At 46.2% G+C, this 22,409-nt stretch overlaps 5 non-coding genes and 3 pseudogenes across 5 annotated transcripts; all 8 read left to right on the top strand.

Annotated features, from left to right (window-relative positions):
- The first annotated feature begins 4,384 nt into the window (after nucleotides 1–4,384).
- On the top strand, nucleotides 4,385–4,585 carry LOC120983548 (annotated as a pseudogene).
- Nucleotides 4,586–10,470: 5,885 nt separating this feature from the next.
- Nucleotides 10,471–10,660, top strand: LOC120983521. The gene has a single exon (XR_005775096.1). It is a non-coding gene; the product is annotated as a U2 spliceosomal RNA (small nuclear RNA).
- A 1,020-nt stretch (nucleotides 10,661–11,680) lies between these two features.
- Nucleotides 11,681–11,871, top strand: LOC120983588. Its single transcript, XR_005775131.1, has one exon. It is a non-coding gene; the product is annotated as a U2 spliceosomal RNA (small nuclear RNA).
- A 1,024-nt stretch (nucleotides 11,872–12,895) lies between these two features.
- Nucleotides 12,896–13,097, top strand: LOC120983569 (annotated as a pseudogene).
- Nucleotides 13,098–18,709: 5,612 nt separating this feature from the next.
- LOC120983522 lies at nucleotides 18,710–18,891 on the top strand. Its single transcript, XR_005775097.1, has one exon. It is a non-coding gene; the product is annotated as a U2 spliceosomal RNA (small nuclear RNA).
- Nucleotides 18,892–19,921: 1,030 nt separating this feature from the next.
- On the top strand, nucleotides 19,922–20,112 carry LOC120983479. The gene has a single exon (XR_005775056.1). It is a non-coding gene; the product is annotated as a U2 spliceosomal RNA (small nuclear RNA).
- Nucleotides 20,113–21,145: 1,033 nt separating this feature from the next.
- LOC120983513 lies at nucleotides 21,146–21,336 on the top strand. Its single transcript, XR_005775088.1, has one exon. It is a non-coding gene; the product is annotated as a U2 spliceosomal RNA (small nuclear RNA).
- Nucleotides 21,337–22,366: 1,030 nt separating this feature from the next.
- On the top strand, nucleotides 22,367–22,409 carry LOC120983584 (annotated as a pseudogene).

Genomic DNA, 22,409 nt, shown 5'->3' with positions numbered 1-22,409 from the left:
CCGCCATACTGTAGGATTTGTAAGAAATATGGCCACTATTTAGAAAAATGTGGAAGCACATGTAAAAACTGCGGCAGCACTCAACATGATGCTAGTGAGTGCGCCGCAGGAAAAAGATGCTATTCGTGCACAAAATTAGGTCATATGTCCAGAAATTGTCCTTTTAAATCCTGGTCCAAGGCGCAGCCAGGGCAGCAGAGGCGGCCAGAGGAACAGATGGAGACCGAGAAAGAAGACCAAGCCGAGCCACCGCCCCAAGGAGAGGAGCCGGAGCAGATGGACACGACCAGCTTGAAAAGCAGGCCCCCCCAATCAGGTGAACCGAGGGAGAAGCGTAACAAAAGGAAATCCAGTGATCAGCTGACGAGAAGGCCCCCTACAGAAATGGATGATGGGGGCCGATCGGATGAGGCTGATCCGCCTGGCCCGCCCTCGGTCCCTGGGCAGCTGGGCACCCCAGAGGATCCGGGTGGAGCCGTGGTGTCTAAAAAGAGGAGAGACTATGCAACAACAGTAAAAGAAGGTCCAAGGAGGAAGTCATCTGGGGGACCAGAGGCGGATCCCGAGGACCTACTACAGGGTCTCTCCTCCCACCCAAGGGGTGATACCCAGGAAATAGTACCTGAGACTATAGTGGATGGGTCCTCTACCCCAGAGAGGGAGAGGGAAGACGCCGCGGCTCTGATACCCGAGGTTGCATCCATGAGTTCCGTGTGGGAGCTTCCTCTGGGGGGCATGCCGATGAATAGAGGGGGCCAGCTGAGCGACGGAAGCTCCTCTCCTGAGTCATTGCATACTGTAACATCTGGGGTGCTAGGTGGCGAGGAAAGCGGAAGTGATTACTCTGGCCGAGCCGATGCTGTCTGAAGCTGCGCCGAGGTAAGAAGAATATAGATCTCCCTTTTTATCTTTTATCATGGCTATTTTAAACGGTATATCTTTAAACACCAGAAGTGTGCACTCCAAAGCCAGAAGAGTTGCCCTTTTTAATTATTTATCGGTTTTATCTGCAACGGTGTTTTTTTTACAGGAATGCTGCATCCCCCATTGCCAGAATTATAAAAAATACAAAAGCGACTGGAAGCACGGACCATCTGTTTGGTCCGGCTCAAACGAAGGCAAGTCGGGGGGTGTAGCCATTTTATTCAGAGGTAACGTTTTAATAGACCATGTGAATGAGATTTTACCAGGGAGAATTTTATTAGTTAAGGCTTTTATTGACGGTGTGAGATGGCAGTTTTTAAATTTTTATGGTTTTACTGACAAAAAGAAAAGGGCGGAAATGTTGGAAATGTTACCCCTTTTTTTAAATGATTCAGAACCATTGATTTTAACAGGAGATTTTAATTGTATTTTAAGAGGGGAACGCCGGTTCTCTAACGCAGTGAGCAGGAACTATGACAGATCCTCCTCTCTGCTCAAAAATATTGTCATAGATTTCAAGCTCACTGACGTTTTTAAAAAATGTAACAGTCATTTGTCTGAAGAGGCCGGCGTTACCTGGGGTAACGCGACTTGCAAATCTAGAATCGATTTTATCTTCTGTTCTTATCAAATACTGCCTTTTAATAGTAAGCTTTTAACCAATGTATTTTCGGACCACAAGCTTTTATCTTTTAAGGTACAGTATGGCGGCAATGTTAAAAAGAAAAAATCATGGAAACTGAATGTCTCCCTTTTAAAGGACCCCAAAATTTTATCCGATTTTATTGTGTTTTATAAACGCTGCAGACGGGTAAGGAACCCCAGAAGGCCCATTACCGAATGGTGGGAAACCATGAAGAAAAAGATAAAAACTTTCTTCATCAATAAAGGGAAAAGTAAGGCACAGGAGAAAAAAGAATTTTATGATAAACTAAATACCCGTCTGCAGACACAGTACAAGCTCCGAGATCTGGGTATAGATATGAAAAAAGAGATTTTAGAAAGTAAAAAAGAAATATCACAGTGCCTGGAGCAGAAAGGAAAAGAGATTATGTTCCGGTCAAAAATAAAACACCTAGAGGAAAATGAGACCTGCTCCAGGTACTTTTTAAAAAAAATACAGGATAAACGTACCCAGATCGAGGAGCTTGGGGGGGAAAAAAGTATAAAAGGGATTTTAAAGAAAGTACATGAGTTTTATTCAGAATTATTTAATGAGAAGAAAGTAGATAAATATTTTATGAAAGACTCACTGAAGGGGATTGAAAATGTTTTAGATAATGACTCTCAAAGATTTTTATTGCAGGAGATCACTGAAAAAGAGGTTTTAGAAACGATTAAAAGTTTTAAGAAGGAGAAAGTGCCTGGCCCCGACGGTATACCCATCGAGTTTTATATTATTTTTTATGGTGTTTTAAAAGAGGATCTTTTTTCTCTTTTTAAAGAAGTTTTTAGCACCAAGACCCTCCCGGGCTCCTGGAGAAAAGGTGAGGTATCCCTGTTGTACAAAAAAGGAGACAAGTCTGACATTAAGAATTGGAGGCCTATTACTTTACTGTGTTGCGACTATAAGATTATGGCGAAACTTTGCGCAAACAGGCTAAAGGAAATCATCCACAAGGTCATCCATCAAAACCAGGTGTGCGGAGTACCCGGGAGGAGCATCTGGGATAACTTAAACCTTTTAAAAGATGTGATAAATGATATTAACGAAAGAAAAGGGAAAGCAGCCATTTTATCATTAGACTTCGAAAAGGCTTTTGACCGAGTATCATTTTTTTATCTTTTCCAGGTTTTAAAGAAAATGGGTATACCTGAGGGGTTTGTGCAATCTTTGAGAGCATTTTACCACCAGTGTACAAGTAAGATTTTAGTCAATGGTTTTAAGACTCAGGATGTCATTTTAAAATCAGGTGTGAAACAGGGGTGTCCCTTGTCCCCACTGCTTTTTATCTGCGCTCTGGAGCCTCTTTTAATTGCACTCAGAAAAGACAAACAAGTACGTGGAGTCCCCCTGCCGGGCGGGGGGGGACTAGAGGCTAAAGCAGTGGGGTACATGGACGACGTAGCAATAATATGCAGGGACGCCCCTGCAATCCAAAAAGCTATTAAGCAAGTAGAGCATTTCTGCAGTGCCTCCGGTTTTAAGATTAATTTTAATAAAAGTAGTGTTTTAAATATCGGAGATATGATTTTAAATGATATTGACATTCCTGAGTCTGAATCAGTGAAAATTTTAGGAATCACCTTCAGTGAGTCTAATGATGGCCTCAGGAATTGGGACACGGTGACAGAGAAAATTAATAAGAAATTGTGTATGTGGAACCTTAGGAAGCTGACGATGGAGGGAAAGATTTTAATAATAAAAATGATAATTGTGCCGATTTTATTATATTTAAGTATGGTGTTCCCTCCATCGGACCGTATTTTAAAGAAAATTAATAAAGCATGTTTTTATTTCTTCTGGGGTTCCAAGATGGACAAGCTACAGAGAAATACGGTAATGCTTCCTAAGCACAAAGGTGGTAAAGACTTTCCCGATTTTAAAACTTTTCTTCTAATTAAGTATTTTAGCTCCTGTTTTAATGCTCTTTTTAAAGATAATTACTGGTCATATTTTATTCGTTATAACACTGGATATTTTATGAGGAACAAGGGTTGGTTTAAAACTGTTTTAAATTCTCCATATTCCTTTAATTTGTCGTGTTTTTACAAGGTTTTAGAAAAAATAACGAATTCTTTTAACTTAGACCAAAAGAGAGTAGAGGTTTTAAAAAACAGTAGAGCAATTTTAAAAGAAATAAATGATGAAAAAGTGATGGCCCCCGTAAAAAATTTTAATGAAACTAAGAGTAAGCAAATATGGAAAGATATTAACATAAATTATCTTTTTAATGCACAGAAGGACCTGGCCTGGAGCTGCGTACACGAGTGTCTTCCATGCCGGGCATTCCAGCACCGAAGAGGATTGTCAAGCACCGCGGAATGTCCAAGGGGAGCATGCAGAGAGGAGGAAAACGTCTACCATCTATTTTGGGACTGCTACTTCGCACAAAAAATATGGAAAAAAATGCTCCCCTTAATGAAGAAAATTACAGGAATAAAAGAACTAAAAATGGACGGTGTGTTTTATGGGTGCCTGGAATGCCCATCAAGAATCAAGAGGACTATGGCATGGAAGATCACGAACTGTGTTAAAGTAGCTCTGTGGTCGGCCCGGAATATTTTAGTTTTTAAACAGGATCTTATTACCGTAGAGAATGTTTTAAAAATGGTTTTAGATGAATTATATGATTATTACCTGGTTGACAAAAAGAACGCTCCTTTTATGTGCCACAAGTGGTTTTTACGGGAATGGGGGTCCGTCATATGATTTTATAAAACCTGTTATGTAATACGTTTTGTAAGAATGGTTTTATAATAATATTTATGTGAATGTAATATTTCAATGATTTTAATAAACGATTTTTACCCCTCGATGGGTAAATATCAACTTAAAAAAAAAAAATCTGTTCTTATCAGTTTAATATCTGATACGTCCCCTATCTGGGGACCATATATTAAATGGATTTTTCGAACAGGGAGATGGAAAAAGAGCTTGCTCTGTCCACTCCACGCATTGACCTGGTATTGCAGTACCTCCAGGACCGGTGCACCCCTTCTAATCCAGTATGAAAAAACAGAATGAAATTGAAATGGATTGCAAGCATCATCCTTCCAGCCAAGCAAGTGGAAAGTTGTGTGTGTCGTGCCTCCTTCAGCTTCTCCTCTGTCTGCCCAGTCAGTGCAGTGTTGCTTTTTGCATATAATACCTGCATCTAGTCTGTCAATCTCCTAATTGCATCAGCTGTCGGTTGTTTCCAGCACCAAGCAACCCATTCAGCCAGTCTCCTCACACCCTGGATCCAATTAGGACTGATGATTGGTTAATTGGCTTATCACCTGAATGAATTGTTTGGACCTCCCCTCCTCCACGTTTGATTTGGGCCTGTTGTGCACACCTCGGAGGGTTGCTGAGTCGTCTCTGGCAGTCAATTGACCCTTTTTTGTATCAAGTTGGCTGGATGTAACCATTTAGCTTTTGCAGTGCTTCAATAAATGAGTAAAGTTTGCCTGTGTCTCCCTCTTGTGGATCTTTTGAACTGGATTACTTAGTGGCTAAAAAGTAGCCCAGCACTTCCTATGCAGCTGGACCTACCTTGTCTGTTCAATGGACGGAACACTGCGCGTGTCACAAGAGCCTTGTCAGGTCAAGAGGTCAAAGAGGTCAAGTAAGGTCAGCTATTGGATGACATCACAAGGGCCCTGATGGAACACTCAACAATGGTGCCGTGACATCACAATCAACAATGGTTATCCTTTTTTTTTTTTTTTTTTCCTTTCACTCACTACTATTCCTATCATGCTTTCTGCTTGGCGTGCTTTGGCACCGCACCAGGAATTTCGTGCGAAGAAAAGGCGTGTCCAAAAGTCGCGTGTGGGCGGAGCTATGCAGATAGCAAACAAGAAAAGAAGCATGCTGGTGACTTCTGTGCGTAGGACGCGCGCGAACGTTTTCCCCGGTTTGTGAGAGAAAGAAGCCTCCCGGACTGTGTATTGGGCTGGGGACAGTAGTCTATTGCCTTCATTAGTGCTCTGCATTGGGGACCATCGGCCTGTACTGCGAACCCTTTTCAGGTTATCGCTTCTCGGCCTTTTGGCTAGATCAAGTGTTGTACAACAGGAGATCTGCCATTGGGTGTTCACTGGTACCCTAGCCCTCGGCCTGGGGGGATCGCCCAGGTTCATAGCCTGGGCTTCACCCCCCTGCTGCTATAGGGGGAAGGATTAGCCCGGTAACAACGAGCAGAGGATCGACTTGGAGACAAGATGGTGTATGCGGCCACCGTGCGCTACGCTGTGTCTGGCGAACAATTCATCAAAAATACTGTCCGGATTGACATCGAGGATAATGAGGAGCTACGAAGAAAATTCCAGTTGAGCTACTTCGTCCGACACATATTGATTGAGATCTTGAAGGTGAAAAGGGAAGAGATCCTAGCTTTACAAGATTCTTATGGACGATACATCCTTACCTTGGATTCACATTTTGCCTGCTACAATCTCTACGACAGAATAAAAGGTAATCTACAACATGAGGATCTAAAAGGACTATCCTTCGTGGTGCTTTTTCCCAGTGATGAGCTGCCTTTGGTGGTTCATATGAATAATCCTCATATACCGCTGGATGACATCGCCCTCTTTCTACAGCGACATTGCAAACAGATACGCTACTCACATAAAGTTACAAACAGTGAGAAACTATGGACTGGAAAACATAAATTTTTCATTAAACTAAAACAAGATGAAGCTGGAATAGGAGCGTATTCACATCTTCCATCAATTTTCCTTATTGGACGTGAGAGAGGTAGACTTTTCTACCCAGGGATGCCCATTTTTTGCCGGAAGTGTCTGGAGTTCGGACACACTGCGGATAAGTGTGGTCAGGCGAATGCAACATGCAAAAGATGTTTCAAGAAAGATCACGAGACGCAAAATTGTGATGAAGACATCGTCTGTAGCCTGTGTGGAGTAATTGGTCACTCGTACAAAAAATGTCTTCTAAAGAGCACCACTCGGACTTGGGCAGATGTAGTGAGAGTCCAACCTCCTCCAGAACCACGAAAAGCTACACCAGCAGAGCAAAAACACGAAGAAATAAACAACAACTTACGATCCCAAATGGAAGTGGTGGAAAATCAGGAAACCACAGATGCGGTGCAGGGGGAAGCCCCCACAACCATACAACAAGCTGAGTGGGTCGAAAGACCGATTGTCCAAGTAGAAGCTCCAACAGAATCAACTTCAACAAGGCCCTCTGATCCAATCGGGGAGGCTGAAGAACTTGAAGTAATGGACACAGATAGACAAAAAAAACGGAAATCAGGAGAAGATGAACAAAGAATAGCAGTAAAAAGACAACCGATACAAATAGGTTTTCACTCAGAACTACAAATACAGCCAGAGATTACACTATCAGACCCAGCAAACATCGTTTTTTCGGACTCAGAAAGTATTTCAACGCGTCTTCTGGGAGCTGTATCGGACTCTGATAGCAGTCCTGGATGACGAACACAATCTTAATTGCCTCACTTAATGTGAGGAGTCTAAAGGGGCCTGCCAGAAGGGCCGCCTTATTTGCATATTTAGAGACTGTCAAGGCTGATATTTTTTTTCTACAAGAATGTGGGATAGACTATTCCCAGGATTATAAAGACTTAAGGGATGACTGGACCCTTGGACCATCTTTGTGGTCCGGGAATAACGAAAACAAAGCAGCGGGAGTCGGTATTCTATTCCGAGGAAGTAAGTGTCAAGTTGTTTCATTTACGCAGATACTACCAGGAAGGGCGCTAATGGCCAAAGTAAAAATAAATGAAAACGAAATAAAACTGCTGAATATTTATGCATCACCAGATGTTCAGGAAAGATCAGAACTGCTGGAAAATATTCAAGTCTTTCTTATTGGATCCACACCAGTCATTCTTGCAGGTGATCTTAATTGCACAAGAAAAGAAAGTGAAAGGACTGGAGCGACCGTCAGGAAAATTGACAAAACATCAAAACAACTTAATGATATAATTGCTGACTTCAACCTAATAGACAGTTGGAGAACCATCAACAGAGATGTCCCAGGTTACACATGGGGGAATGCTGCTGTTCAATCCCGAATAGATTATGTTTTCGTGTCTGGTGATCTGCAACCAACAACAATATCCTTGGAAACCAACATATTTTCAGACCATAAAATGCTTTGGACAAGTGTCAAAATAACGGGAAAAGAAAAAGGGAAAGATATGTGGAGGCTAAACATTAGTTTAATAGAAGATGATGAGGTAAAGAAGAGCTTCATGGAAAAATATAAACAATGGACTAAGAGCAAAGCAAAATTCCCATCAATACTGCTGTGGTGGGAGTTTGTCAAAACTAATATAAAAAAATATTTCCTATCTATCGGGATAAAGAAAGCAAGGGAGAAACAAAGATGGTTTAAAGACCTGAACACAAAACTACAAACTTACTTGAAATTAAAGAATGCTGGAATAGAAGTCGACGATCTAATAGAGAAAATCAAAGAAAAGATTAAAAATGCTATCAACAGTAAGGGAAAAGAAATCATCTTTAACGCAAAGGTAAAATATATGGATGAAAACGAAAAGTGCACTCGCTTCTTTTTTAAAAAAATCATGGAACGAAAGAGCATCATGACAAGTATTGCAGGAAAAACAGAGCAAAAAGAGATGCTATGTGAAGCTCAAAAATTCTACCATGAACTGTTTAGTAAAAAGAAGATTGATAGTGATTTTGTTTCAGATATATTAAACGGATTGGAGAACAAGTTGGAGAAAAGGGATCAAGAAATACTAGAGATAGAATTGACATCTGAGGAAATGCATATAGCAATTAAGAGCTTTGCGAAAGGGAAAACTCCGGGGTCAGATGGGCTCCCAATAGAGTTTTATGAGACTTTCTGGGGTTTGTTAAAGGAAGACCTTTTGCTGATATTTAAAGAAGCTATGCAAGGAGACATGCTTCCAGAATCCTGGAGAGAAGGAAGAGTAATTCTACTCTATAAAAAAGGAGAGAAAGATAACCTTGAGAATTGGAGGCCTATAACTCTGCTGAACGTTGAGTATAAAATATTAGCAAAAATCATTGTTAATCGTGTAAAACAAGTAATTGGCAAGGTGGTTCATAAAGACCAATCATGTGGTATCCCGGGGCGAAGCGTCTGTGAGAATTTAAATGTAATAAAGGACTGCATTTGGTACCAGGATACAAGAAAACAAGACCTAGCAATCCTCTCTTTAGACTTCATGAAAGCCTACGACCGCGTGTCGCATGAGTTCCTTTGGCTTGTTTTGAAACAGATGAACTTTCCAATTAATACCATTAAGCAGATTCATTTACTTTACAACAAGGCTTTCAGCCAAATTGTCATCAATGGCTTCCTATCTGACAAAGTGTTTCTACATGCTGGAGTAAAACAAGGTTGCCCCCTGTCGCCAATCTTATTCGTTTGTGTATTGGAGCCTTTGCTTGCTGCGCTGAGGAAGGATAAAATAATAAAAGGAGTTCCGATTCCTGGTGGAAGTGGGCTAACAGTCAAAACGAACGCTTATATGGACGATGTGACGATATTTTGTACTAATACAACATCTTTAAGGAGAGCATTGCAAAATACAGAATTCTTCTGCCAGGCTTCCGGCTTCAAGTTGAACAGGAAAAAATGTGATTGTTTTGTGTTGGGAGAATGGAAAGATGTGAACTTGCCCGAAATTAAAATACAGTCGGATCGAGTCAAAGTGCTGGGGGTGATATTTGATAAAGCAAACGATGGCTCCAAAAGTTGGGAAATTGTAAAGGAAAAAGTACAAAGGAAAATCGACTTCTGGAAACTAAGGAAGCTAACAATTGAAGGAAAGAACTTAATAATTAAAGCCTTGATTATTCCAATCATGCTGTACTTGAGTCAAGTATTTGTACCTAAAGAGCAATGTGTGAAATACTTACAAAAAATCTGCTTTCATTTTATATGGAACTCTAAAATGGAAAAAGTCAAAAGAGAAACTATGTACAAACTAAAAAAACTAGGTGGTAAAGGAATACCAAACTTCAAAAGATTTCTATATTTACAATTTTTTTCATCATGTGCCAAAACCATCAAAACTGAAAGTACATGGTCTTTCTTCCTGAGATACGCAATTGGACATTGTTTTCGGAGACATAATTGGATAAAACTACCCCTGACTTCACCAGTATTGTTAATTCCACCGAAACATTACCTAGTGATTGAGAGTACTATCAAGCTATTTGTATTGCAAGATTATCCAAAAAACATGATTGAACATCCTAAAAAAATCAGATGGAAAATTGATAACAATCAACAAGTGGTAGATGTAGCAAATTTCACATCAGGTAAATCCCTAGAATGTTGGAAACTTTGCAATATGCCTTACTTATCCAATGAGTTGAAGGAATTAGCATGGATGTGCATGCACGCTTGTGTTCCCACCAGAGAGTTCCAATGCAGACGAGGACTATGTGCAACACCAAAATGTCCTAGGAAAGACTGTGCAGGTGACGAGTCTACGCTCCATGTATTCTGGAATTGCGGGTATGCACAGAAAGTATGGAAAAGTGTGGGGACAATCCTTAAATATACGTGTGATCTGAAAAGCCTGGACTATGAAGTAGTGTTATATGGACTGTGCAAATTGAACAACTCGGAAAAAAAGAAGATTTTATGGATAATGCTGAACTGTATTAAAAATGCATTATGGAAATGTAGGAACATTCTGATTTTCAAAAATGATAACATTGCTGTTAAAGAATGTGTTAAGTTAGCACTTAGTGAGATGTTTTTTTTTTATATGCAAGATAAAAATAGAATAGGTAGAAAAGCTGATACTATCTGGAATATTCATATGTGGAATACTTTAACTTGAAATGAACGGATTTTGTTTGGATTGCTATTTAGTTACTTGATTTAAAGATGTAATGTAAATAATTTTTATAATAAAAATGAAAAAAAAAAAAAAAATCTGTTCTTATCAGTTTAATATCTGATACGTCCCCTATCTGGGGACCATATATTAAATGGATTTTTCGAACAGGGAGATGGAAAAAGAGCTTGCTCTGTCCACTCCACGCATTGACCTGGTATTGCAGTACCTCCAGGACCGGTGCACCCCTTCTAATCCAGTATGAAAAAACAGAATGAAATTGAAATGGATTGCAAGCATCATCCTTCCAGCCAAGCAAGTGGAAAGTTGTGTGTGTCGTGCCTCCTTCAGCTTCTCCTCTGTCTGCCCAGTCAGTGCAGTGTTGCTTTTTGCATATAATACCTGCATCTAGTCTGTCAATCTCCTAATTGCATCAGCTGTCGGTTGTTTCCAGCACCAAGCAACCCATTCAGCCAGTCTCCTCACACCCTGGATCCAATTAGGACTGATGATTGGTTAATTGGCTTATCACCTGAATGAATTGTTTGGACCTCCCCTCCTCCACGTTTGATTTGGGCCTGTTGTGCACACCTCGGAGGGTTGCTGAGTCGTCTCTGGCAGGCAATTGACCCTTTTTTGTATCAAGTTGGCTGGATGTAACCATTTAGCTTTTGCAGTGCTTCAATAAATGAGTAAAGTTTGCCTGTGTCTCCCTCTTGTGGATCTTTTGAACTGGATTACTTAGTGGCTAAAAAGTAGCCCAGCACTTCCTATGCAGCTGGACCTACCTTGTCTGTTCAATGGACGGAACACTGCGCGTGTCACAAGAGCCTTGTCAGGTCAAGAGGTCAAAGAGGTCAAGTAAGGTCAGCTATTGGATGACATCACAAGGGCCCTGATGGAACACTCAACAATGGTGCCGTGACATCACAATCAACAATGGTTATCCTTTTTTTTTTTTTTTTTTTCCTTTCACTCACTACTATTCCTATCATGCTTTCTGCTTGGCGTGCTTTGGCACCGCACCAGGAATTTCGTGCGAAGAAAAGGCGTGTCCAAAAGTCGCGTGTGGGCGGAGCTATGCAGATAGCAAACACGAAAAGAAGCATGCTGGTGACTTCTGTGCGTAGGACGCGCGTGAACGTTTTCCCCGGTTTGTGAGAGAAAGAAGCCTCCCGGACTGTGTATTGGGCTGGGGACAGTAGTCTATTGCCTTCATTAGTGCTCTGCATTGGGGACCATCGGCCTGTACTGCGAACCCTTTTCAGGTTATCGCTTCTCGGCCTTTTGGCTAAGATCAAGTGTAGTATCTGTTCTTATCAGTTTAATATCTGATACGTCCCCTATCTGGGGACCATATATTAAATGGATTTTTCGAACAGGGAGATGGAAAAAGAGCTTGCTCTGTCCACTCCACGCATTGACCTGGTATTGCAGTACCTCCAGGACCGGTGCACCCCTTCTAATCCAGTATGAAAAAACAGAATGAAATTGAAATGGATTGCAAGCATCATCCTTCCAGCCAAGCAAGTGGAAAGTTGTGTGTGTCGTGCCTCCTTCAGCTTCTCCTCTGTCTGCCCAGTCAGTGCAGTGTTGCTTTTTGCATATAATACCTGCATCTAGTCTGTCAATCTCCTAATTGCATCAGCTGTCGGTTGTTTCCAGCACCAAGCAACCCATTCAGCCCAGTCTCCTCACACCCTGGATCCAATTAGGACTGATGATTGGTTAATTGGCTTATCACCTGAATGAATTGTTTGGACCTCCCCTCCTCCACGTTTGATTTGGGCCTGTTGTGCACACCTCGGAGGGTTGCTGAGTCGTCTCTGGCAGGCAATTGACCCTTTTTTGTATCAAGTTGGCTGGATGTAACCATTTAGCTTTTGCAGTGCTTCAATAAATGAGTAAAGTTTGCCTGTGTCTCCCTCTTGTGGATCTTTTGAACTGGATTACTTAGTGGCTAAAAAGTAGCCCAGCACTTCCTATGCAGCTGGACCTACCTTGTCTGTTCAATGGACGGAACACTGCGCGTGTCACAAGAGCCTTGTCAGGTCAAGAGGTCAAAGAGGTCAAGTAAGGTCAGCTATTGGATGACATCACAAGGGCCCTGATGGAACACTCAACAATGGTGCCGTGACATCACAATCAACAATGGTTATCCTTTTTTTTTTTTTTTTTTTTCCTTTCACTCACTACTATTCCTATCATGCTTTCTGCTTGGCGTGCTTTGGCACCGCACCAGGAATTTCGTGCGAAGAAAAGGCGTGTCCAAAAGTCGCGTGTGGGCGGAGCTATGCAGATAGCAAACACGAAAAGAAGCATGCTGGTGTGACTTCTGTGCGTAGGACGCGCGTGAACGTTTTCCCCGGTTTGTGAGAGAAAGAAGCCTCCCGGACTGTGTATTGGGCTGGGGACAGTAGTCTATTGCCTTCATTAGTGCTCTGCATTGGGGACCATCGGCCTGTACTGCGAACCCTTTTCAGGTTATCGCTTCTCGGCCTTTTGGCTAAGATCAAGTGTAGTATCTGTTCTTATCAGTCTGCCTTTTCTTGCCGGCCCAGGTCCTTGTGGGTACCCCCTGCACTCTGCCTTTGAGCATCGTTGATTAAATTCAGCTTCAGCTCACTGCTGCTATTGGGTGTAGGGCTATTCCCCAGGGAACAAGAGTGCTCTGGTCTCCGACCTCCTCTTGGCCTGTGGCTTAATAGTCTTGGTGTACGACGTTAGACAGTGCTTACTTGGATCTAGACAGCCCCGAACACGACAGCTGGAAGATCTTCTCCGACTGCGATCCAGGAGAAGACTTTGCGAAGACTCGACGAGGAACCCCGACGACGAGGACTGAAGACTCCGGCCTGAAGACTCCGGCCTCGGGGGACCCGACGAGGAAAAGAGGCTCGGCGAAGCCCTTCCCCGGAAGAAGCCCCGCCCTTCCCAGGAAGAAGCTCCGCCCAGCAGACGTTCCAGGGAGAGGAAGGCAGGAAGAAGGAAGAAGCCATGGCCTCTACCTCAACCTCCAAGCCTCCCAAGAAGAAGACGAAGAAGACCGCAGAAGGAAGGAAGGCCACGGCAGAGGCCCTCCAGGACCCTTCAGCCAGCACTTCATCGGCTGCGGACCCGGTGGCACCCGCCCCTCCGAAGCAACAGGACGGCCAGAAGCCCGGCCCCAGCTCTCCTCCCCTGGAGCCCTGGATGAGGCAGACGGTCGTCCTGAAGCTGAAGGAAGTGGACGGGAGAACACCGGACCTGAGCCAGGATGTGTTCGGCAAGAAGATGGTCCTGGAGCAGGGATTTGCCAAGCCGGAGGTGACGAGCATCCACGCCTTCTTCACTGGGATCTTCTGGATAACCTTTGCCTCCGTGAACACCTGCAAGAGGTACTGGGAGATGGTGAAGGCCGCACAGCCGGACTCCCCCTTTCGACGCTTTGTGGGCAGCTGCCCAGTCCAGAGAGAAGAAAGGAGAGTGACCGTCGCCATGCGGAACCCACACATCCCAGGCAAGGATATCGTCACCTACCTGAAGCGCTTCTGTACCGTGATGAGGGACCCCACCCACATCCTGGATGGAAACGGCTTCTGGACCGGCAAGTGGTCAGTCATCGTCCGCCTGAACAGGGATTCCACAGACCCGGATGGCGTGCAACACCTGCCCCCGACCTTCTCGCTGGGCAACTCCCAAGCGCTCGTCTACTACCCCGACATGCCGCAGACCTGCAGGAAATGTGGCAAGAAGGGGCACAGGCTGAGCGACTGCAAGGAAGTGGCCTGCTGGATCTGTCGAGTGACAGGGCACGAAACCCGGGACTGCCCTAAGAAGACGGCTTGCAACCTGTGCGGCCTGGCGTCGCACATCTACAAGGACTGCCCACAAAGAGAACGCACCTGGGCAGCAGTCGCAGCCAGAGCACCGGCCAGCGGGAACCCCACCGCAACCGCACCTCCGGCAGCAACAAAACCCAAAGCGAAGGAGTCCAAAAAGAAGGAGGGTAAGCAGACACCTGCCCTAGGCCATGCTTCCGTTCCCCCCCTCTCCCGCCCCCCCTCCCGCCCCGTAGTCACCACCACTGAGGATTCCCTTATCCAACTGCCCATTACCTCAGTGATACCCTCCACCGCCCCAAGCCCAACCCGCCCCATTGTCACCACTGCAGCAGCACTAATCCCCCCTCCAGCTGCTGTAGCCCTCTCTTTGGAGGATTTTCCCCCTCTTGCCTCCCCAGAGGTCAGGAAAGGGAAGAGGAAGGAGAGAGACAGCCCCATCGCGGACCAATCCAAAAAGAAGATGGTTGTGGCAGAGGAAGGGGCCTCACCCAACAAAGAGGAAACAGAACAGCAGACGGAAGAACCGGAGGCCACTAACGAGGACCCCCAACAACAAACCCTCCACCCCCCTGTTAGCCTCGACGAGACCGAGGTGGAGGAAATGGTGGCCAACGGAGCAACCGCCGACCCGATACGGCTACAGATAACCCTAGAGGAGATCGTAGCGAACTTTGCGCTGTTGCAGGGGCGACCCCCGGACAGCGGACAAGAAACGGAGAAGCCGCCGGACGACCGGAGTGGTAACTAAGATGTATCGTGTTTCGCTAACCTCTTTTTTTCTCTCACATGATGGCGAATTTTAACCTTTTTACCATTAATGTTAGGAGCATCAGGGACAGGTTCAGACGTCAGACGGTACTAACCTTTCTTACTGCACAGGTTGCCGACGTGTTTATGTTACAGGAGTGTTCTTTGCCCCCCTCTAGGTCACACAACCATCTGGCCAGGGAGTGGTCCCACGGCCCGTCCTACTGGTCCGGGGGTGGCGACTGCAAGTCGGCCGGGGTTGCCATCCTCCTCAGGGGAAACGCGTTCACACTTGACTCCGTCCAGGAGCTCGTCTGCGGCAGACTACTTGTCGTAGACGGCTCCTGGGCGGGAGAGCCGGTTAGGCTCATCAACGTGTACGCCTCCCCTGACAAGGGTGAGCGACTGGAGTTATTCCAGGCCCTCCGACTGCAACTCGCCACCACCAGGACCGTAGTGATGGCCGGGGATTTCAACTGCCCGATCGAGGGGGACGGACGCAGCTCCGGGACGTCAAGCAAGCTTGATGTCACTTCCAAACTGCTCATTGAGATGGTGACCGAAGCGCGTCTGCAGGACGTTGTGGGTTCCATGGGGAACGGCTCCATTAATTATACGTGGAGCCGACCCAATGGCTCACTCCGCTCCCGGATCGACTTTGTGTTTACCTCTCGGGCAGTCAGGCAGTGTGGACACTCTATGGTCCCTTGCTTCTTCTCCGATCACAGGGCCATTCAGGTCCAGTGCACCCTAGGCACCGGGTTCCCCCCCGGCCGAGGGTCCTGGAAACTGAACTGCGCCCTGCTGAATCGCGAGGATGTGCTTGCGGAACTTAGGGAGGTCTACACAGCCTGGCGGAATGTCAAATGCTTGTTCAAACAGACTAGTGACTGGTGGGAGTATGTTAAAGTCCAGTTTCGTTGTTTCTTTCAGGCCAAACAACAACATCAGGCATGTGAGAAGAAGAGGGCCTTCAGAGCGCTGCAGCGAGAGCTGCGGTCCCTGCAAGACCTTCACCGGTGCGGCTGGAACGTTAGGCGGGAGCTGGAGGAGGCCAAAAAGAACCTGAAAAGGCACTTTGAGGAGGAATCCAAGCAGATCGTCTTCCGTTCCAAAGTGGAAAACCTGGAGAAGGATGAGAAGTGTAACTCGTTCTTTTTCAGGAAACTCCACGCCGGCCACATGCCCCTGAACGAACTCCGAGACAAAGACGGCAACATGCGTTCGGGGAAGGAGGAAGTAATGGGAGTCGTCACAGACTACTACAGCGACCTCTACTCCCTGAGGAACACCGACCAGAAGGCCGCCGATAAATTCCTGTCAGGTATCACTAACCACCTTGATCCTGCAGGTACGGAGGCCATGGATGACCCTCTGACGGTGGGGGAGGTGCTCTCTGCCGCTAGATCCTTTAAGTCCGGCAGGACCCCGGGCAGTGACGGCCTCCCAGCAGAGCTCTATGTAGCGCTGGGGGACCTGATCTGTCCGGACCTGTTGGAACTCTATGAGGAGATGGTGGTGGAGGGTACAATGCCCCCATCCTTGAGGGAAGGAATGATCACGATCCTGTATAAGCGGAAGGGGGAGAGATGTGACCTGAGAAACTGGCGTCCCATCTCTCTCCTGAACGTGGACTACAAGATCCTCGCCAAGGTGCTAGCCAACAGGCTGAAGGTCGTCATCGGCAGAATCATCCACCCGGACCAGACCTGTGGCATTCCCGGCCGCAGGATCGCAGACAGCCTCGCTCTCGTGAGAGACACGGTACACTACGTCAAAGACCGCCGCGTACATGCGGCCCTGGTCAGCCTGGACCAGGAGAAGGCCTTTGACCGTGTGTCCCATGCGTTCATGGGCAGGGCTTTGCGCAGGCTGGGCCTGGGCAGGAGGTTCTGTTCGTTTGTTGACCTGATGTATCTTGACATTTGCAGTACGGTGTTGGTGAACGGCTGGAAGACTGACCCCTTTTCGGTTCGCTCAGGGGTCAGACAAGGCTGCCCTCTTTCACCTCTCCTTTTTGTTTGTGTTATAGAATCCTTCGCGGAGTCTGTCCGGCAGAATGGAGAGATCAGAGGGATCACCGCACCAGGACCTGGACACCACGAGGTCAAGTGCTCGCTGTACATGGATGATGTGACTGTCTTCTGCGCTGACCGGCGTTCGGTGACTGCACTCGTCCAGACCTGCGAGGAGTTCGGACAAGCTTCAGGGGCCAAAGTCAACTGCGGCAAGTCAGAAGCCATGCTCTTCGGAGACTGGCAACTGGCTTCTTCTGCCCCCTTCCCATTTACCATCAAATCGGGCTTCATCAAAATTCTGGGAGTCTGGTTCGGGAAGGAAGGCGCAGCCCTCAAGTCTTGGGAAGAACGCTTGGCCAAAGTAAACCAAAGAATTGGACTGTGGAGCATTAGACACCTCACGATTGAAGGTAAAGCACTCGTCCTGCGAAATGAAGTTTTGCCTGTGCTCCAATACACCGCACAGGCATGGCCCCCTCTTGCCACCGTTTCCAGGGCCATCACCAGGACAGTGTTTCGCTTCATCTGGGGATCTAAGATGGACAGAGTGAAACGAGCCATCATGTACAAAGAGCCCCGCAAGGGCGGAAAGGGCATACCGGACCTGCCCACTTTACTGCGGATCGCCTTTGTTTGTGACAGCGTTCGTCGGACTCTGAGAACTGCTAACGGCTCTGCGGGCAAGGCTATGTCTCGCTTCTTCCTCCTGCCCCTCTGGAGGGGTCTGGGCTGGGACAAGTGGGACAGCTCCATCCCTTACAACTGGCACGCTCCCTGGTTCTACGGGGACGTCGTCAGGTTTGTGAGGGAACACCAGCTGGAGGGCCTCAAACCCGACTTGTGGAAGCCAAAAACTATCCACAAACTCATCAGAGCAAAGGACGTGCTTGAGTCAATTCCAGGGATCCAGGACGACACACTAGAGACAGCTTGGACTAATGTGTCGTCAAACAGGTTGACTAACGGGCATAAGGACTTGTCATGGATGGCCATTCAGGGCGGACTGCCAATCCGGTCATTCATGCATGCCCGTAATCTGAGCAAAACCCGGTACTGCCCCAGGTGCCCTTTCGTGGAGGAAACACCTTACCACCTGTTTTGGGGGTGCCGCTTTGCACAGCGCCTGTTGGATGCCCTGGAACATGAACTCAAAGACTCAGTGCCCAGGAACAGCCTGCAACACACTTCGGTGCTGTACGGACTATTTCCTGGAATCCATACTGTCAGAGCCATCCAGGAGGCCTGGCGCCTTATGAACTGTTTTAAGGACGCTATTTGGTTTGCTAGGAACCGGCTCATTCTCAGGAGGGAGAACAAGTCCGTCCAGGACTGCCGCAGACTTATCCATAGTATGCTGCAGGACTACAACATCTCGGACGTCGACGAAGAAGAAGAGGACTAAACCCCTCTCCTTCCCCTTCTCCCCCCGTTTGTATTTGTCTTCTCAATAAAGATAAGGACATGTGATTCCCCCTCCCTATCCCCTCCTTCCCACCTCCCCTTCCCCTCATCACTGTCTAAATGCTTTGTTGGAAGGTTTTGTGATTGAATAGGTATGCTAGTGTAGCATTCATTGCGATGTATAGTGTGGGTTAGCCCGTGCTTTACATAACAATGCCATGCTCGCAAAGACGACTGTAAGTAATTTATTATGTACTGTTTCATGGCCTGTGCTGCGTCACAGTACTAATGTATGTAAGTATGATGACTGATCGTAATAAAGACGTTTCAATCAAAAAATCTGTTCTTATCAGTTTAATATCTGATACGTCCCCTATCTGGGGACCATATATTAAATGGATTTTTCGAACAGGGAGATGGAAAAAGAGCTTGCTCTGTCCACTCCACGCATTGACCTGGTATTGCAGTACCTCCAGGACCGGTGCACCCCTTCTAATCCAGTATGAAAAAACAGAATGAAATTGAAATGGATTGCAAGCATCATCCTTCCAGCCAAGCAAGTGGAAAGTTGTGTGTGTCGTGCCTCCTTCAGCTTCTCCTCTGTCTGCCCAGTCAGTGCAGTGTTGCTTTTTGCATATAATACCTGCATCTAGTCTGTCAATCTCCTAATTGCATCAGCTGTCGGTTGTTTCCAGCACCAAGCAACCCATTCAGCCCCAGTGTCGTCACACACACCCTGGATCCAATTAAGACTGATGATTGGTTAATTGGCTTATCACCTGAATGAATTGTTTGGACCTCCCCTCCTCCACGTTTGATTTGGGCCTGTTGTGCACACCTCGGAGGGTTGCTGAGTCGTCTCTGGCAGGCAATTGACCCTTTTTTGTATCAAGTTGGCTGGATGTAACCATTTAGCTTTTGCAGTGCTTCAATAAATGAGTAAAGTTTGCCTGTGTCTCCCTCTTGTGGATCTTTTGAACTGGATTACTTAGTGGCTAAAAAGTAGCCCAGCACTTCCTATGCAGCTGGACCTACCTTGTCTGTTCAATGGACGGAACACTGCGCGTGTCACAAGAGCCTTGTCAGGTCAAGAGGTCAAAGAGGTCAAGTAAGGTCAGCTATTGGATGACATCACAAGGGCCCTGATGGAACACTCAACAATGGTGCCGTGACATCACAATCAACAATGGTTATCCTTTTTTTTTTTTTTTTTTTTTTCTTTTACTCACTACTATTCCTATCATGCTTTCTGCTTGGCGTGCTTTGGCACCGCACCAGGAATTTCGTGCGAAGAAAAGGCGTGTCCAAAAGTCGCGTGTGGGCGGAGCTATGCAGATAGCAAACACGAAAAGAAGCATGCTGGTGTGACTTCTGTGCGTAGGACGCGCGTGAACGTTTTCCCCGGTTTGTGAGAGAAAGAAGCCTCCCGGACTGTGTATTGGGCTGGGGACAGTAGTCTATTGCCTTCATTAGTGCTCTGCATTGGGGACCATCGGCCTGTACTGCGAACCCTTTTCAGGTTATCGCTTCTCGGCCTTTTGGCTAAGATCAAGTGTAGTATCTGTTCTTATCAGTTTAATATCTGATACGTCCCCTATCTGGGGACCATATATTAAATGGATTTTTCGAACAGGGAGATGGAAAAAGAGCTTGCTCTGTCCACTCCACGCATTGACCTGGTATTGCAGTACCTCCAGGACCGGTGCACCCCTTCTAATCCAGTATGAAAAAACAGAATGAAATTGAAATGGATTGCAAGCATCATCCTTCCAGCCAAGCAAGTGGAAAGTTGTGTGTGTCGTGCCTCCTTCAGCTTCTCCTCTGTCTGCCCAGTCAGTGCAGTGTTGCTTTTTGCATATAATACCTGCATCTAGTCTGTCAATCTCCTAATTGCATCAGCTGTCGGTTGTTTCCAGCACCAAGCAACCCATTCAGCCCCAGTGTCGTCACACACACCCTGGATCCAATTAAGACTGATGATTGGTTAATTGGCTTATCACCTGAATGAATTGTTTGGACCTCCCCTCCTCCACGTTTGATTTGGGCCTGTTGTGCACACCTCGGAGGGTTGCTGAGTCGTCTCTGGCAGGCAATTGACCCTTTTTTGTATCAAGTTGGCTGGATGTAACCATTTAGCTTTTGCAGTGCTTCAATAAATGAGTAAAGTTTGCCTGTGTCTCCCTCTTGTGGATCTTTTGAACTGGATTACTTAGTGGCTAAAAAGTAGCCCAGCACTTCCTATGCAGCTGGACCTACCTTGTCTGTTCAATGGACGGAACACTGCGCGTGTCACAAGAGCCTTGTCAGGTCAAGAGGTCAAAGAGGTCAAGTAAGGTCAGCTATTGGATGACATCACAAGGGCCCTGATGGAACACTCAACAATGGTGCCGTGACATCACAATCAACAATGGTTATCCTTTTTTTTTTTTTTTTTTTTTTTTTCTTTCACTCACTACTATTCCTATCATGCTTTCTGCTTGGCGTGCTTTGGCACCGCACCAGGAATTTCGTGCGAAGAAAAGGCGTGTCCAAAAGTCGCGTGTGGGCGGAGCTATGCAGATAGCAAACACGAAAAGAAGCATGCTGGTGTGACTTCTGTGCGTAGGACGCGCGTGAACGTTTTCCCCGGTTTGTGAGAGAAAGAAGCCTCCCGGACTGTGTATTGGGCTGGGGACAGTAGTCTATTGCCTTCATTAGTGCTCTGCATTGGGGACCATCGGCCTGTACTGCGAACCCTTTTCAGGTTATCGCTTCTCGGCCTTTTGGCTAAGATCAAGTGTAGTATCTGGTCTTATCAGTTTAATATCTGATACGTCCCCTATCTGGGGACCATATATTAAATGGATTTTTCGAACAGGGAGATGGAAAAAGAGCTTGCTCTGTCCACTCCACGCATTGACCTGGTATTGCAGTACCTCCAGGACCGGTGCACCCCTTCTAATCCAGTATGAAAAAACAGAATGAAATTGAAATGGATTGCAAGCATCATCCTTCCAGCCAAGCAAGTGGAAAGTTGTGTGTGTCGTGCCTCCTTCAGCTTCTCCTCTGTCTGCCCAGTCAGTGCAGTGTTGCTTTTTGCATATAATACCTGCATCTAGTCTGTCAATCTCCTAATTGCATCAGCTGTCGGTTGTTTCCAGCACCAAGCAACCCATTCAGCCCCAGTGTCGTCACACACACCCTGGATCCAATTAAGACTGATGATTGGTTAATTGGCTTATCACCTGAATGAATTGTTTGGACCTCCCCTCCTCCACGTTTGATTTGGGCCTGTTGTGCACACCTCGGAGGGTTGCTGAGTCGTCTCTGGCAGGCAATTGACCCTTTTTTGTATCAAGTTGGCTGGATGTAACCATTTAGCTTTTGCAGTGCTTCAATAAATGAGTAAAGTTTGCCTGTGTCTCCCTCTTGTGGATCTTTTGAACTGGATTACTTAGTGGCTAAAAAGTAGCCCAGCACTTCCTATGCAGCTGGACCTACCTTGTCTGTTCAATGGACGGAACACTGCGCGTGTCACAAGAGCCTTGTCAGGTCAAGAGGTCAAAGAGGTCAAGTAAGGTCAGCTATTGGATGACATCACAAGGGCCCTGATGGAACACTCAACAATGGTGCCGTGACATCACAATCAACAATGGTTATCCTTTTTTTTTTTTTTTTTTTTTCTTTTCACTCACTACTATTCCTATCATGCTTTCTGCTTGGCGTGCTTTGGCACCGCACCAGGAATTTCGTGCGAAGAAAAGGCGTGTCCAAAAGTCGCGTGTGGGCGGAGCTATGCAGATAGCAAACACGAAAAGAAGCATGCTGGTGTGACTTCTGTGCGTAGGACGCGCGTGAACGTTTTCCCCGGTTTGTGAGAGAAAGAAGCCTCCCGGACTGTGTATTGGGCTGGGGACAGTAGTCTATTGCCTTCATTAGTGCTCTGCATTGGGGACCATCGGCCTGTACTGCGAACCCTTTTCAGGTTATCGCTTCTCGGCCTTTTGGCTAAGATCAAGTGTAGTATCTGT

Source organism: Bufo bufo, unplaced genomic scaffold, assembly GCF_905171765.1.
Source record: "Bufo bufo unplaced genomic scaffold, aBufBuf1.1, whole genome shotgun sequence".
In the NCBI taxonomy this organism is placed as follows: Eukaryota; Metazoa; Chordata; class Amphibia; order Anura; family Bufonidae; genus Bufo; species Bufo bufo.
Note: the sequence above shows the minus strand (reverse complement) of the source record. Positions and strands in the feature narration are given on the sequence as shown.